A 15,755-nucleotide genomic window follows, 5' to 3' on the forward strand; every position below is an offset into this window, starting at 1 on the left:
ACATACTCCTTTTCCTATTTGGAACCAGGAGTTTGCCTTTTCTGGAAATTTGAAGTAAATTAAGTTAGACAATACGCAGTCCTAAATGTCTGACTATTTTCCCTCAGGATTGTGTTTTTGAAATCCATCCTTATTTTCCATTTTGTCAGTAGTTTGTTTCTTTTGATTGCCTATATAAATATACCATATCTGGCTTATCCACTCAACAACAAAGGGAATATTTGGATAGTTTTTAGCTTTTAATAATAATGTGTAAGTCTTTGTGTGGATAATGACTTCTTTCTCTTGAGTAGATTGCTAGGAGTGGAATAACTGAACTGGGTCATAAGTCTATGTTTAAGATTTTAAATGCTGTCAAATGCTTCCAAGTAGCTACAAAATTTGGGAAGACATCAGCCATTATTTACTCAAGTATGTGTTCTACTCATTTCTTTCTCTCCCTTCTCTTTTCTTTTTGGAATTCCCATTATGCACACATCGGTTCTTTCTTGACACCTCACAGGTCTCTGAGGGGTTGTTCATTTTTCTTTATTCCTTTTTTCTTTATTCCGATTGGATAAATTTGATTGATCTAGCTTCAAGCTTTCTTTTTCTGCCATCTAACATCACTGTTAAACACCTTTACTGAATTTTTCATTTTACTGTATTTGACAACTCCACAATTTCCATTTTTTTAATATAACTTGTCTTTTTATTTAAACCACTTATTAGATGCCCTTATATGCTTAAGTATCCTTGTCGGCTTTTCTTTAATTACTAAAGCATGCTTTCCATTAGTTCTTGGAATTTATTTGTAACAGCTCCTTTAAAGTAGCTGTTTTCCAAGTCCAACATCTGGGATGCCTCAGAGACAGTTTCTAGTGACTCATTTTCCCCCCTATGTTATGGGTCACATGTTCCTATTGATTTGTGTGTCTCATATAATGTCGTTGTATGCAAGGCATCATGTTTGACCAGAGACACATAAAATGCTAGGGACCTTGCTGTGTCTCCTAAGCTCATGCCACCCGATGCATGTGCACAACTGTAAGGACTTCCAGGGATATGTGGGAGCTTACTGTTGTCCACTGTGGCCCTGTCATTCCCAAACTGCCCTGATACATTTCTGGCCAGTCTGTCTCTCCACTGCTTCCTCCACTTATGGTTACAACTTCAGAAGAGCTGTTATACCGTTCTTCCTTCTTCACCTGCTACTGTTTCCAACAATTGCCAGGGACATTCATTATTTCTGTGCCACACTCCAACTTCAGTCAGTCCTCTCTGACAGCAGAGCTTCTGGTTTTCACACCTTATCCTGCCCTGGCAGAACTACTATGCCAACGGAGCTGAGAGTTGGGGAGATGGGGTGGGATAAGAGCACCCCCAAGGCTAAAATGTCACAAACCCAGGTTGTTCTTATCCAAAGTTCACTTATTTATCCTTAATAAATGCTTGTCAAATTGTTATATGCCCTTAGTTAATTTCCATAGTTCCAAAATTTTTTTTTTTAATTCTGTCCACTTTCACCACTGAGTTTCAGGCGTAAGAGCTGCCAAGCTCCTTACTCTGTCATTTTTCAGTCTGAACTTCTGTGTTCATTTATCTTCAATCTTTTTTTTCTTCTCTCTCCTTTTTGGGGTGGTTAATTTCTATTGATCTTTCTTAAAGTTCACAATTTCCTCTAACATCTAAAACATGCCAGTAATCCTGTCTAGTAATATTTAATTTCAGTATTATCACTTTTAAGTACAGAAATAGCATTTAGTTCTTTTTTATAATTTCAAATTTTCACTTGAGATTCCTCACTGGTGCATGACTGACATTGTATTTTCCTTTAATTTTTTTGAATATAGTTTCCTTAAATCTCTGCACATACTCATGAACATCGCTTTAAGTCTCTGACTGCTAAATCCAATAGCTTGGGCGTATAGAGTCAGTTTTTATTGCTTTTTCCCTCTATGTATGACTCATACATTCATTTCTTTATTTTTCATATTTTTAATACTATTATTGGATAATAGTAGTTATTAATATCAAGAATAGGGAATGGCAACCCACTCTAGTATTCTTGCCTGGAGAACTCCATGGACAGAGAAACCTGGTGGGCTATAGTCCATGGTGGTCGCAAAGAGTTGGACATGACTGAACACTACAATTATTATTTACTTGCCTGGACTTAAACTGCAAAAAAAAAAAAAATCTCTCTCTCAAGTAGTATGTTCTTTTTATTCTTATTTTTCTTTTTTATCCCAGTTTCTTGGGGGTTTCTCCTGTATCTGGACAATTTAGTGGTCAGCTAAGGATAGGGGTAAGATTTGTGCTCAAGCATCTCAAGCTGCTAATACTTCCACCCTCTACCAATCAATTTGTGTCTGAGATGACTATGGGAAAAACATCCAAAGTCACAGAGAGTTCTCCAACATCCCTGGTGTGCTCTTTCCCCTGGACTTTCTCAGGTCACTCCTGCATGTCCCAGTGTTCTGCTCCCCAGACAGCCAGACGTGTGCAGGGGGCATTTTGTCTATTTTTAAAGAAAATATGTTTCATAAACATAAATAATAACATTGGAAGTTGGTGGATCTTGAATTCACTATGAACTTGTGGGGGTTCTGTGTTTTGGTTGCAGAGCTATACTAAAAGTTGCTGGTGTATCTTAATAAGGGCCTTTGGGACTTCCCTGAGGGTCTAGTGGTTAAGACTTCACCTTCCAATACAGGGGGTAAAGGTTCCATTCCTGGCAGGCCAGCTGAGATCCCACATGCCTCATGGCCAAAAAAATAGACATGAACAACAGAAGCAATATTGTTAACAAATTCAATAAAGATTTTAAGAAAAGAAGCCTCCTTTAAAAAAAAAAAAAGGTGGGCCTTTTATTTCAGGGTAACCATTATAAGAACAAATAAGTGAAGCACTTCTCAAATTTGTCCTAAATTCCTGATGAACTCAAGGTTACATGGTGCTTGTAGCAAACTAGTGTCTTCAAAACACTGGACTTCCATACCTCTACCCCAGAATGATAAAAGCATGTTGAAAGAAGGAGGCAGACAAAAGCAGTACTTAGTAAATTAAATTACAGGAAATCATTATGTATATGAGGGTGCAATCTTTATGTAAAGGTGAACAACAACTATTTTTATTTTGAAAATATGGTATATACACAATGTTTCACATTTTAAGTAAGGGGTTTTACATAGAAGCCAAAATTCCAGGTCTCTATATTCCACAAACACAACAGCACAAAGAAAATGAATCTTTATTACAAATTTAAATCTCCTCAAGATACTGAGAAAACTAAGTAGTCCTCTTTTATTTTTTTAACAGAACTTGGAGATATTTTGATGAGTTACTTTTCTCTAGCACAGTGTGCCTTAACAGTTGGGCGTGTATACTCATTAATTTAGAAGTGGGACTACTGGAAGCCCGATGAGACAAGAATGCCCACAGTTGAGGTTCTCTGCTTAACATTCACATGCTCCAGATCTGATCTGGTCCATCTAATTAAGAAAATAAGAAATAATCTTTGCCCACAGAATAGTATCACTGTCCGCAGAGGATCATCTTTCCTTCAAAGCAGTTATTAATGCTCCCAGTTCTGGGTTGGACAGAGAAAAGGATAATTCACTCCTCAGCTATGCTTTCTCTATGTGTGCTGGAAAACTGCAGAGCAGAGCAGACCTCTGCTGCCACAGTTCATTAAGTGCTCTCCCTGTGAGAGCGCCAGGATGGAGAGAACAAAAGAGGGAAAGCACCAAACAGAAATATTAAATATTTTGCACTGGCCTGCATTTCATTCCCTCATTAGATTTTACCTCAGAACCAGGACAAACACTGGAAAAAAGGGGAAAAAACCTTCTGGCCATATTACCGTCTCACTCTTTGCTTTAGTTGGTATGGAAATACAAAGCCACCCTTTTCTTGGCTGGACACCTTCAAAGGCAGCACTTGGAATTTAGCTTCCATTTCAATTATCTGCTCAAACCTCTTATTGGGAGAAGAGAGTAAGAGATGGTGTTTTTTTCAATAACTACCTAGTATCCCACCAGTCTCCCAGGCCAGCCACCTAATGGCTTCAGTGGACATTCTAAGATTTATTTTTCCTACACTGACAGCTACATTTCTTGCAACCTGCTAACTGAAAACCACAGGGAAGCTCAACCAGATCGCTCTTTGAACTGTCTGTACCACCTCGAGTTTTATCAATCTTGAGGGTGGAAGTTCTCACTTGAAGGTGAGTTTAACCCTCAGTTCATAAACAGGAGAAAGAAGTCCAGAACCAAGAATACTTACTGATAATCATATTTCAGCTCAATTTCTGGTCTTTCACTGAAGCCTAATTTTCCCTTGAACCCAGAGAAGGCTAAGGATGACTATCTTACCTTACTGCTTCATAAAAACCTATGCTGGGATTCTAAGTGAAAGAGGGTGAGAAAGAGTGAAATGGGCCATTAGCGGCCTGAAGCTGCCCAAGTCTTGAGACCTTTCCAACAACAGTTTTCTTGAAGGAACTGGGTTCAGACAGGCATGAACTGAAATCGCAGCTTTGTCAATTACCAGATGTATTTCTTGGTTAATTTCTTTAAACCTTGAAGAACCTTCACTTCTTTAAACCTTGGTTTCTAGTTCTATAAAATGAGAACATGGACAGTGCCATTTTTCTTTGTCATACTAGCACTCGTCATGAAATCTGAAAATGTTTTTAAAGAGAAGGCTGAGGTAGGGAGAAATCAGGCACTCTGCTCCTGCTTAATAAACTGGAATGTGTGTTGATAAACTTTCCTCTAGTCTCTTCCAGACATTTCCAACCACACAGATTCTCTGCAAGCTATGTTAAAGATCCTTAACTAAACTAGGTAGGGAGTGTTTGGAGAAGTCAGCTGGGAGGCGTGACCTCAGCAAGTTAGAATAGGAAGCCCCAGACCCTCCATCCCCTACAGAGACACAGATTTCACAACAGAAAGTCAACAAAACACCTCTGTGAGACATCCAGAAACAGGAAATCAATTAAAAGGTTCCTGTGCCCCAAGTGAGCATGAAGACAACCACATCAAAATCCAGGTGGGAATTCCTGACACATACCACTACCTCTCCTCAGGGTCCCTGCATGAGTAAATACAGAGAAAAACATAGAAGCCTGATGTATTGCAAAGGTTAGTAAACCCCCTAAAATGTGTAAAGAAATTTTTAAGCATAAAAAGTAATTATAAGTCTATTAAGATGTGCAATATGAAAAGAAGTAATCTGTGTCATCTATGACATAATACACAAAATTAACTCAAAATCTAAAAATAAAGATCTAAAACGTAAGACCTAAAACTACTAAACTTCTAAAGGAAAAACATAGGCAAAAGGCTTCCGGACACTGGATCTGGTATTGACTTCTTGGATATGATAACAAAAGCACAAGCAACAAGATAAAAAATAGACAAACAGGACTATACCAAACTTAAAATTTTTTTCATGTCAAAAGAAACAAATGGAGCGGGAAGAAATGAACAGAGTGAAAAGGAAACCTATGGACTAGGAGAAAATAACTGCAAATAATATACTTGAAAAAGGGTTAACATCTCCAATATTTAAGAAGCTCATACAACTCAACAATGACAAAAAAACTGAAAACCTGATTCAAAAAATGAGCAAAGAACTTGAATAGATATTTCTTGACATAACACATACAAACGACCAATTAGCACATGAAAACATGTTCAACATCCCTAATTATTAGGGAACTAGAACTCTAAACCACAATGAGATAGCACCTCACATCCATCTGGAGTGCCAGTATCAAAAGAAAATCAATGTTGTTGAGGATGTGAAGTTAAAATCCTTGTGCACTGCTGTTGTGGATGCAAATGGGGTAGACATTATGGAAATAGGGAGGTGCCTCAGAAAATTAAAAAGTAGATGACCCAGCAATCTCACTTCTGAGTATATATACCATGAGACACAGCGGAAGACAGGCTTCCCAGGTGGCACTAGTGGTAAAGAGCCCACCTGCCATGGCAGGAGATGTTAGGTGTGGGCTCAGTCCCTGGGTTGGGAAGATCCCCTGGAGGAGGGCATGGCAACCCACTAGAGCATTCATTCCTGGAAAAATCCATGACAGAGGAGCCTAGCAGGCTCTAGTCCATAGGGTCACAAAGGGTCGGACATGACTGAAGTGACTTAGCATGCACACACCCCTCAAGAGACATCTGCACATCCATGTTCATTCCAGCATTATTAACAACAGCCAGGAGGTAGAAGCAACCCAGATTCCCACCAACAAATGAGTGGATAAAAACATGTAGCATATACATATGACTGAATTTTATACAGCCTTAAAAAGGAAGGAAATCCTGTCAGGCTACAACATGCATAAAAGTTGAGGCTGCTGCTGCTGCTGCCACTAAGTCACTTCAGTCGTGTCCAACTCTGTGCGACCCCATAGACGGCAGCCCAAAAGGCTCCCCTGTCCCTGGGATTCTCCAGGCAAGAACACTGGAGTGGGTTGCCATTTCCTTCTCCAATGCATGAAAGTGAAAAGTGAAAGTGAATCGCTCAGTCGTGTCCAACCCTCAGCGACCCCATGGACTGCAGCCTTCCAGGCTCCTCCGTCCATAGGATTTTCCAAGCAAGAGTACTGGAGTGGGGTGCCATTGCCTTCTCTGCACTTCAAGTACAATGGGGCTTAAAAACACTATTGATCACACCCCTGATTTCCTAAAAATGTCAGGGACATTTTATACGTTTCCTCTGAGGTATTAAATATCAGGCCTGCCATTAGCCAGATTGTGATAACAGACACAATAAAGCCAACTGCAAAGTTAACATTAAGGAATACTTCCACAAAGGTCACACTGTGGCTGCAGAATACCATAATGAACCTCTTCTGTGAAGGCTACTGGTGGCTCACAAAAGATGTCCCCAGCCCAGCTCTGCAATGTCCACCTCTCCGTGATCACAAACAATTCAGAAATGGCTCCTGCTGCCCACTGAACTCAAGTACAAGCCTCATTTTAAAAAGACCCTCCCTGCTCTTTCTCATCAGGAGAAATGGGTTGGCTGAAAAGTTCATTTGGGTTTTCCTGAACGAACTTTTTGGTCAACCATATTTCACAGTTCACAGGGGTCCCCAACCTTCTGTCATCCGGGACTAGTTTCATAGAAGTTAATTTTTCCACAGACTGAGGGGGTAGAGGGATGGTGTGGGATGATGCAAGCACATTACACTTACTGTGTACTTTATTATTATGACATCAGCTCCACCTCAGATCATCAGACATTAGAACCCAAAGGCTGGTGACCTCTGCACTAGCATAAACCCCATCCCACTGCAGTGAGTTAATAAATCTGTGCTTTGCTGGACAGAAAGTTTGCCTTGGTCGTCTTTGGCTGTTGGGATTTTTCCTCTCCCCTGCAGGAAAACAATGTTTCCAACATATCCAAAACCAGCAGGCCTGGATAGAGAGGGTTTGCTCTTCCCCCAAAAAACAGATAAATCTGAGATCTATAAAGAGCCATCCCCAGCTCCTGATCTGGCTCACCATAATCCAGCCCACCAAAATCAGCAGAATGGTTGGCAACTGGGCAAGATGCTCTCTGCCTAAGAGAAGGCAGTGTAATCTCTGTGCTGACTTCAACCAGGATTTTCCAAACTTCCCCTGGAAAAAGTTCTGTGGCCTTCAGGTCCTTTAAAGCTATCACCTCCTCCTCTGAGCCCATGTATCGTTGACTGGAGGCACCTCAAGGTGTAACATCTGATACTCATCCTCCGTTACAGATCAACAAAGGTCTAATCATTCGAGATCTTGCTAAAATGTCACCTCTTCAGAGACACCTTCTTGGATCCCTCTAAACCAAGTCACCTCTTCACAATCTCTTACACAACACCTTCCTCTCTTTTTTTCTTAGCATTTATCATGGAAAGTACAGTTAGCACCTCACACTTTCCTTCACTAGTTTATCCAATTCTTTTAATTTTCACAATTTATAGAGCTTTATAGGCTTTTTAACTCTACAAATCATGTCACCAACATGTTTCTTTTCTCCAATATTTATTGCAAATATTTTTCATATTGCTGCTGTTCATTTTGCTGCAGTTCATTTTGAGCTGCTGCTCAAAAAAAAAAAAAGATCAAAATAGAGTACTAATACACTCTGATTCCAGGTGGCTTTTTCCAGGAGGGAGGGAAGAGGTTAAAATATAGTTATAAAATCAAAGCATTTTATTTATCTGCAAGGAACTTTAATGGTCATAAAAACAGTTTCTCCTTATCTTGCAGAGAAAAAAAGGAAGGGCTGGAGTGTGGAGGAAACCTGAAAAAATTTCAATTTACTAGTGACTGAATGGCAAATAGATGGGGAAACAGTGGCTGACTTTATTTTTCTGGGCTCCAAAATCACTGCAGATGGTGACTGCAGCCATGAAATTAAAAGATGCTTACTCCTTGAAAGGAAAGTTATGACCAACCTAGACAGTATATTAAAAAGCAGAGACATCACTTTGTCAACAAAGGTCCATCTAGTCAAGGCTATGGTTTTTCCTGTGGTCATGTATGGATGTGAGTTGGACTATAAAGAAAGCTGAGGGCCGAAGAATTGATGCTTTTGAACTGTGGTGTTGGAGAAGACTCTTGAGAGTCCCTGGGACTGCAAGGAGATCCAACCAGTCCATTCTGAAGGAGATCAGCCCTGGGTGTTCATTGGAAGGACTGATGTTGAAGCTGAAACTCCAATACTTTGGCCACCTGATGCAAAGAGCTGACTCATTTGAAAAGACCCTGATGCTGGGAAAGATGGAAGGCAGGAGGAGAAGGGGTTGACAAAGGATGAGATGGTTGGATGGCATCACTGACTCAATGGACATGGGTTTGCGTGGACTCCAGGAGTTGGTGATAGATAGGGAGGCCTGGCGTGCTGCAGGTCATGGGGTAGCAAAGAGTCGGACACGACTGAGCAACTGAACTGAACTAAATATCTAGTAATACTTGATGAAAAAACGGATGCATGTATGTGACACCAGGCTTTCAGCGTTTAGTATTTTGCCTTCTTAAAATGAGTACTTTTTTTTTTTCACTTTACAATACTGTATTGGTTCTGCCATACATTGACATGAATCCGCCACGGGTGTACAGGAGTTCCCAATCCTGAACCCCCCTCCCACCTCCCACCTCCCACCCATATCATCTCTCTGGATCATCCCCGTGCACCAGCCCCAAGCCTCCTGTATCCAACACAGACTGGCGATTCGTTTCTTACATGATAGTATACATGTTTCAGTGCCATTCTCCCAAATCATCCCACCCTCTCCCTCTCCCTCTGAGTCCAAAAGTCCGTTCTATACATCTGTGTCTCTTTTGCTGTCTTGCATACAGGATTATCGTTACCATCTTTCTAAATTCCATATATATGTGTTAGTATACTGTATTGGTGTTTTTCTTTCTGGCTTACTTCACGCTGTATAATCGGCTCCAATTTCATCCATCTCATTAGAACTGATGCAAATATATTCTTTTTAATGGCTGAGTAATACTCCATTGTGTATATGTACCACAGCTTTCTTATCCATTCATCTGCTGATGGACATCTAGGTTGTTTCCATGTCCTGGCTGTTATAAACAGTGCTGCAATGAACATTGGGGTACATGGGTACTTCTAAAAATAAAGAATATATAATGTATACCACATTTGCATGTATAAGTTGAAGAACCATGACTAGTCCATTTACCTTAACAAATAGGCAATGCTATTGAAACTCTGTGATGCTTCCTGATCACAGCCTTCTCCTCTCTTGTGGGAAATGGGCCAAGGAACACTTATGAATTTTGTTTTCATCATTCCTGTTTATATTTGTAGTTTTACCACTCATATAACTCTGAAACTGACATTAATGACTTCACACTACATGTACTCATTAACAACTTGCTTTCTTTTCCCTGTTTTTGAGAGTCAGCATGTTCATGCTAATTCATTTCAGTACATTAATTCTCACTGCTGTAAAATATTCAAGCGTGTGATAATGCCATACTTTATCCATTCTCTTGCTCTGTGGATAAAATAAACTTTATTTTAAAATAAAATAAATATTTGGGCTGGAGAGATGAGATGACCTGTGTCAAACAAAACCTTAACCATTTGCTCCAGGAGAGCCTAGTACAGAAAGATAAGACAGCAACCCAAGAAATTTTACTTCACTATTACCTTCCGGAAATTCTTGTGATTCACTTGATTCAGGAAGATAGTTTGCACACTTGGACAAATCACTTTTTTATAAGTGGAGGAAAGTTACACGGCTCAAAATAGCCTGGAACTAAAACTCCCCTCCAGTTCCTCCCCACCTTTCTATGCAAAACAAAGAACTCTCTCACTCGGGGGTGGGGGTGGGGGTGGGGGTGGGGGTGGGGGTGGGGGTGGGGGTGGGGGTGGGGGTGGGGGTGGGGGTGGGGGTGGGGGTGGGGGTGGGGGTAAGGACATTAAGGTTGATTACGCCCAGCTCCCGGCTGGTCCAGCCTCTGGCCAATCTCCAAAATTCCTTGCCCCAGCCGTTTAAGATATAACTACTCTGAACAACCTCGGAAAAGAACAGACCCCCTATAGACAGTAACTTTCCACATACACGCCTATAGATACTTGCTCATTTCTTAGGTTAGTGCAGCAACTCGCTAATCTGACTGCTGCCCCTTCTCGCCTCATTAAAGATGATCTGTTCCTGTAAAGTGCTGGTCTCTTTCTTTTTCTGAACCTCGCCTTCTCTAACTCCCTTACCTTACAATAAGGACAAGAATTTGTTCATCTGGATACACACTGAGCTTATCAGAACAACACGATTTTTTTTAAAAAATACTATATTAACCCCAAAGAACGCAGAAAAGAGGGAGAAAAATTGAAGAACAGATGAGACAAATAGAAAACAAGTAGCAAGACGGTAACAGATGTAAATCCCACCGTGCCAATAATAACATTAAATATAAATTGTATAATCGTTACAAAACATTACAAGTAAAAAAAAGTCTCAAACATTTTACAGTTTGAGACGGTCAAACTGAATTTTAAAATAAAAGAACTGGCTGTCATCCACAAAATACCAACTCTCGATATAAAACATACACACACAGGAAAAGGATGGAACAAGATCACAGCATGGAAACGCCATTCCAGAGCTGGCTCACCTGACCCAGTTCCCTGGTTCCTTTCCTGTGTTGGAAAAGCCGGAAAGGAATGAGGAGGCGACTGGGAGGGCGAACAGACACAGAAGAAACTGCACGGCGGGAGCGGCCACACTTACCACAGCGGCCTCAGGCCAGCGGACCCAGAACGTTCCACGGAGCCGGGGCGCCGACGAGGGCCGGACGCTGCGGCCTGTCCCTGCCGCCCACACCCCGTCGTCCCCGCAGAGGCCTTCCTGCGCGAGCTGAGGGGCTCGCTACACCTGAAAGAGGCGGCCTTCGAGAGGCTGCAGGGCGCCGTGAGGCTGAGGCCTGGGCACCCGGCCAGCGGTGGTGCCCCGCGTCGGCACCCGCGTGGGGAAAGGGCGCCGCTTGAAGCTCACGGCGCGCCCTCAGCGGCGCGGCAACGCTCAGCACCGAGCCGGCGCGAGGCCGCTGGGCGGGGCGAGGCCGGCAGCCTCACGTGGGCGACCTCGTGTGCCGCGTGACGTGCCAGCGCCGCGCCGGGCGCCCTGCTGGGGGCGTGGCCACTTCACCCGCGTGACCGGCTGATTCGGAAGCGTGTGGCAGATGCCGCGACCACGACCGCCCTGTGGACCGCGAGGTCTTGGGGTCGCTGCAGCTGCCTGGGGCTCGGCAGTGCAGCTGCTGGCCGAGGTCGCGGGAGACCAAATAAACCAGCGACTTGGATGCAGGGTAAAGACAGAGCTCCTGGGACCAGATTGCCTGAGTATGAAGCCTAGCTCCTGGCTAACTCGGTGGAGTAAACTACCTTACCATAGCCGCTTTGGGCTTCACTCTCTCATCTTTTAAATTGGGGATATTAAGTCTCCTTCTCAAAAGACCAAAGTGAGAATTACGTTAGTGCATAATGGTTAATACTGATACCAGTTTTTAATGGTAAATGGCAACCTTTAAAATAGTGTTGTCTATCTTTAGCAAGTAGCATTTGTTTAAATACCTTTCTCTAATCCTACTCTGTGTAGTTATTCACAATAGATATGTATTTTATTGAATAGCTTCTCAACATCTATTGATATCCTTTAGTTTGTTGGTATAATCAAATATGTTGATAAAACTTCTTGTTTCTGAAGTCCTTGCAGTACTGAAATTGATCCCATTTGTTTATATCATAATTTTATAAATGGATAGCTGGGTTCAGACTTCCAGCAGTTTACTTGAAATATTTGCTTCTATATTTGTAATTGAAATTTATCTTATTTTCTCTGGTGTGCTATCTTTACAATGCTTTATACAATGAATTAGGAGTCTTTCATTTTTTCCTGTGGACTGGAATTATTTAAATAGCATAGGAATTACATGATCTATGAATTTAGATTAAACTCAGTGGTAAAGCCATCTGAGCCTCCATTGAATTCAGCTATGCTTATTAGTCTGTTCGAATTTTCTTTATCATTTTGGGTCAAATGGGATATTGTATGTTTTGACAGTAAGTTGTCCATTTCTCCCAGTTTCCAGATTTATTATCATGAGTTTGTACAAGATGCTTTAATATAAATTTTTAAGCTTTTCTGTAATGTATCTTATTAATAACATTGTACATTTATTCTTCTCTGTCTCTTTTTAAATTAGGTTTACCAGGAATTTATTATTCTTTTTAAAGAACGAAAATGTGTATTTTGTATCATGTAACATAGAACATGTCATGTATCACCAAAAAATTAAGGAACAGTATCTTAAACAAGACAATAGTTCATTTCTCTCTCAGGTAAGAGAGGTGCAGAGGTGTGCAGCCTGGAACTGTGTCTGAGCACCGTGACATCATCAGGGTCCCAGACATAGTCTTCAAGCTGTGATTGCACTGCCTAGCTTCCAACCTTGTGATCTTATCACTCACAACTGTGGTGCTTTAATGATCAGATTTGTGTTTCTGGCCAGCAGCAGGCAGAAGGGAAAGATAAAAGAATTGCTTCACCAACAATTCAACCCCCTTTATTAGCCATCCCAGAAGTTCCGACCATACTTTTGTTTATTTATCATCCACCAGAAGTTAGTCATAGAGCCACAGTCTGAGGCAAGGAAGTTTAGGAACGCCGCCTAAGTAGATTTCCACCTGGGAAAAAAAAAAGAGTGAAATCAAAGTTCTATTCTTGGATAATCGGACAGGAATGAATATGGGGTGGGGCTGGAGGTACCTGCTGCAATTTCATGTATCCTGTCCAACGTTTCTGCTTTCATTTCTACTTTGAATTTTCACAGCTTCCATTTCAGTTAATGTTTCTTCCTAATTTCAGTTGGTTTATTTTGATACTCATTTTTTAAGCCCTGAGGTCAGTTTTTTTTACTTTCAAATAAATTACAATAAAACAATTGAGAACATAAGTTTGAAATCCTGTATTTTGTTGTTGCTTCATTTGCTGCATCTTAACCTTCTGCCAGTGGGGTAAATGTTTATGGAGCTGTCCCAAGACAGCTAGAACTAAGACCATTAGAGTTTATGAGCTTTGAATGTATATTCTGAGATGGGTGCTTATTTGACATATTAAGTCTTTCTCAAGACTCAGTCTCTCATACCATAATTCACTGAACAAACTGCCTTTTGCCAGACACTGAGTGGTCTCTAATTCTTCAAGATTACAAGTATTGCTGTATCTGCCATGCTTATGGGAGCTTACCTAATAGCACAGCTGGTAAAAAAGAATCCACCAGAATCAAATGCAGACCCTGGTTTGATTCCTGGGTTGGGAAGATGTGTCTTTATTCACCTGTGTAATTACATCTGTGACTTCCCTGGTGGCTCAGACAGTAAAGCGTCTGCCTACAATGTGGGAGACCCGGGTTCAACCCCTGGATCAGGAAGATCTCCTGGAGAAGGAAATGGCAAACCCACTCCAGTATTCTTGCCTGGAAAATCCCATGGATGGAGAAGCCTGGTTGGCTATTGTCCACGGGGTCACAAGAGTCAGACACGACAGTGACTTCACTCAGTTACATCCGTAGGATTAATTTATGTTAGTGGAATGGCTGTGACAAAGGATGTAAAAAGGTGAAATCTGTTACCTAGCACAATGCAACTTATTAGTTTGATTGTATTTTACCCTCCAAGAAGTTTTTCAGAAAATATAAAATGCTTTTTCCCATACACTTTAGGTGAGAGTTTAGATGGCAATCCTGTTGTATCAGTCAAAAGTTAAATAGGCACAACCTCTGGCACAAGTAGAGAAGCCCTCTTCTGGGAGTCTGTCTTACTGAACTGATTTTATATGTACACAAATACACTCCTTACATGATTTGGAAATAAAATCTAAAGATGATGTTAAAACTGGGGGGGGGGATCACCTTGAAGACATGTACATGTGCTATGATTCCATTTTGTAAAATAAAACTATGTGCAAATGTAAATACGCATTAGTATTTAAGTACAAAGTAAAAGAATGAAAACAATACATCCCCAACAATGGTGAGTGGTTACGTCTCAGGAGGCAAGTCAGGTTGGGCCAGGAAAGGGAGGTTGTGGTTAGGAGAAAGGTCCACATTTAAGTCCATGTACTTTTGTATTCTATGTATTTTTTACACGATGGATATATTTTCATTTGACTATTAGAGGAAATAAGATACTTATTAATTAAAATTAAATTGAAATGTTGGTACATACGTTAAAGTTACCTGTACTATCATTTCATTAGTTACACTGCTTATTTGCCACCTGATGCTTATTTGCCACTTTGACCACCTGATTCGAAGAGCTGACTGATTTGAAAAGACCCTGATGCTGGGAAAGATGGAAGGCAGGAGGAGAAGGGGATGACAGAGGATGAGATGGTTGGATGGCATCACTGACTCAGTGGACATGAGTTTGAGCAAACACCGGAAGACAGTGAAGGACAGAGAAGCCTGGCGTGCTACATTCCATGGAGTCGCAAAGAGTCAGACACAGCTGAGCGACTGAACTAAACTGCTCTTTTTATATGATTGCTTTATTTGTCTTTCAGTGTCTTGATGGAGGAGAGGAGGAGCTAGGTTCATCATTGAGGAGGTAGGTTCTTTCTCTCTTGCTGCCCTGCTAGAACATAGACTAGCTGCCACCATCCCAGGTGTCAGCTGACAAAATCCAATGAGAGAAGGTATTTTGTCACAAAACAAATCTTAGTAATCCACCTAGCAGTCTTCTTACACACAGACACACACACACCCGCCCCCGCCCCCGCCCCCGCCCACTTCTTGGGCATAATTTTTCCTAAGTCTCTTCCTAAACCCATCCCTAGCAGGAGAAATTAATGTGGTTACACCTCACCATAACAAAGAAGGTGGGTACCTGAGAAAAAACCTGAGATTTTTAAAAAGCAAAATGAGGGTAATGGCTACGACATGAGCAGCCAACAAGTCCTGGTAATGTGCTGAAAGGCATCCCTTTTCTCCCAGGGTAAGTACTTTCCTCTTCTGATTTTTTTACTTAATTATTCTAAAGTTTGCACTGCAAAGTAAATCTTAACAGTACGCTTTCTCCAGAAAGATCAGTTGCTATGCTCCAGCCCATATGAGACATGAAAAGTGAAAGTCAAGTTGCTCAGTCGTGTCCGACTCTTTGCGACCCCATGGACTATAGCCTATCAGGCTCCTCTGTCCATGGGATTTTCCAGGCAAGAGTGCTGGAGTGGATTGCCATTTCCT

General features: G+C 41.3%; 1 long non-coding RNA gene across 1 annotated transcript in view; it reads right to left on the minus strand.

Annotated features, from left to right (window-relative positions):
- The window catches only part of LOC138418367 (uncharacterized), a 501,494-nt gene extending 489,925 nt beyond the window's left edge, over window positions 1–11,569 (minus strand). Inside the window, exon 1 of the long non-coding RNA XR_011248521.1 lies at window positions 11,243–11,569. This is a non-coding gene — a long non-coding RNA (uncharacterized lncRNA). The remainder of the gene's footprint in view (window positions 1–11,242) is intronic.
- Between the last annotated feature and the right edge of the window lie 4,186 nt (window positions 11,570–15,755).

Source organism: Ovis canadensis, chromosome 14 (assembly GCF_042477335.2).
Source record: "Ovis canadensis isolate MfBH-ARS-UI-01 breed Bighorn chromosome 14, ARS-UI_OviCan_v2, whole genome shotgun sequence".
Lineage (NCBI taxonomy): Eukaryota > Metazoa > Chordata > Mammalia > Artiodactyla > Bovidae > Ovis > Ovis canadensis.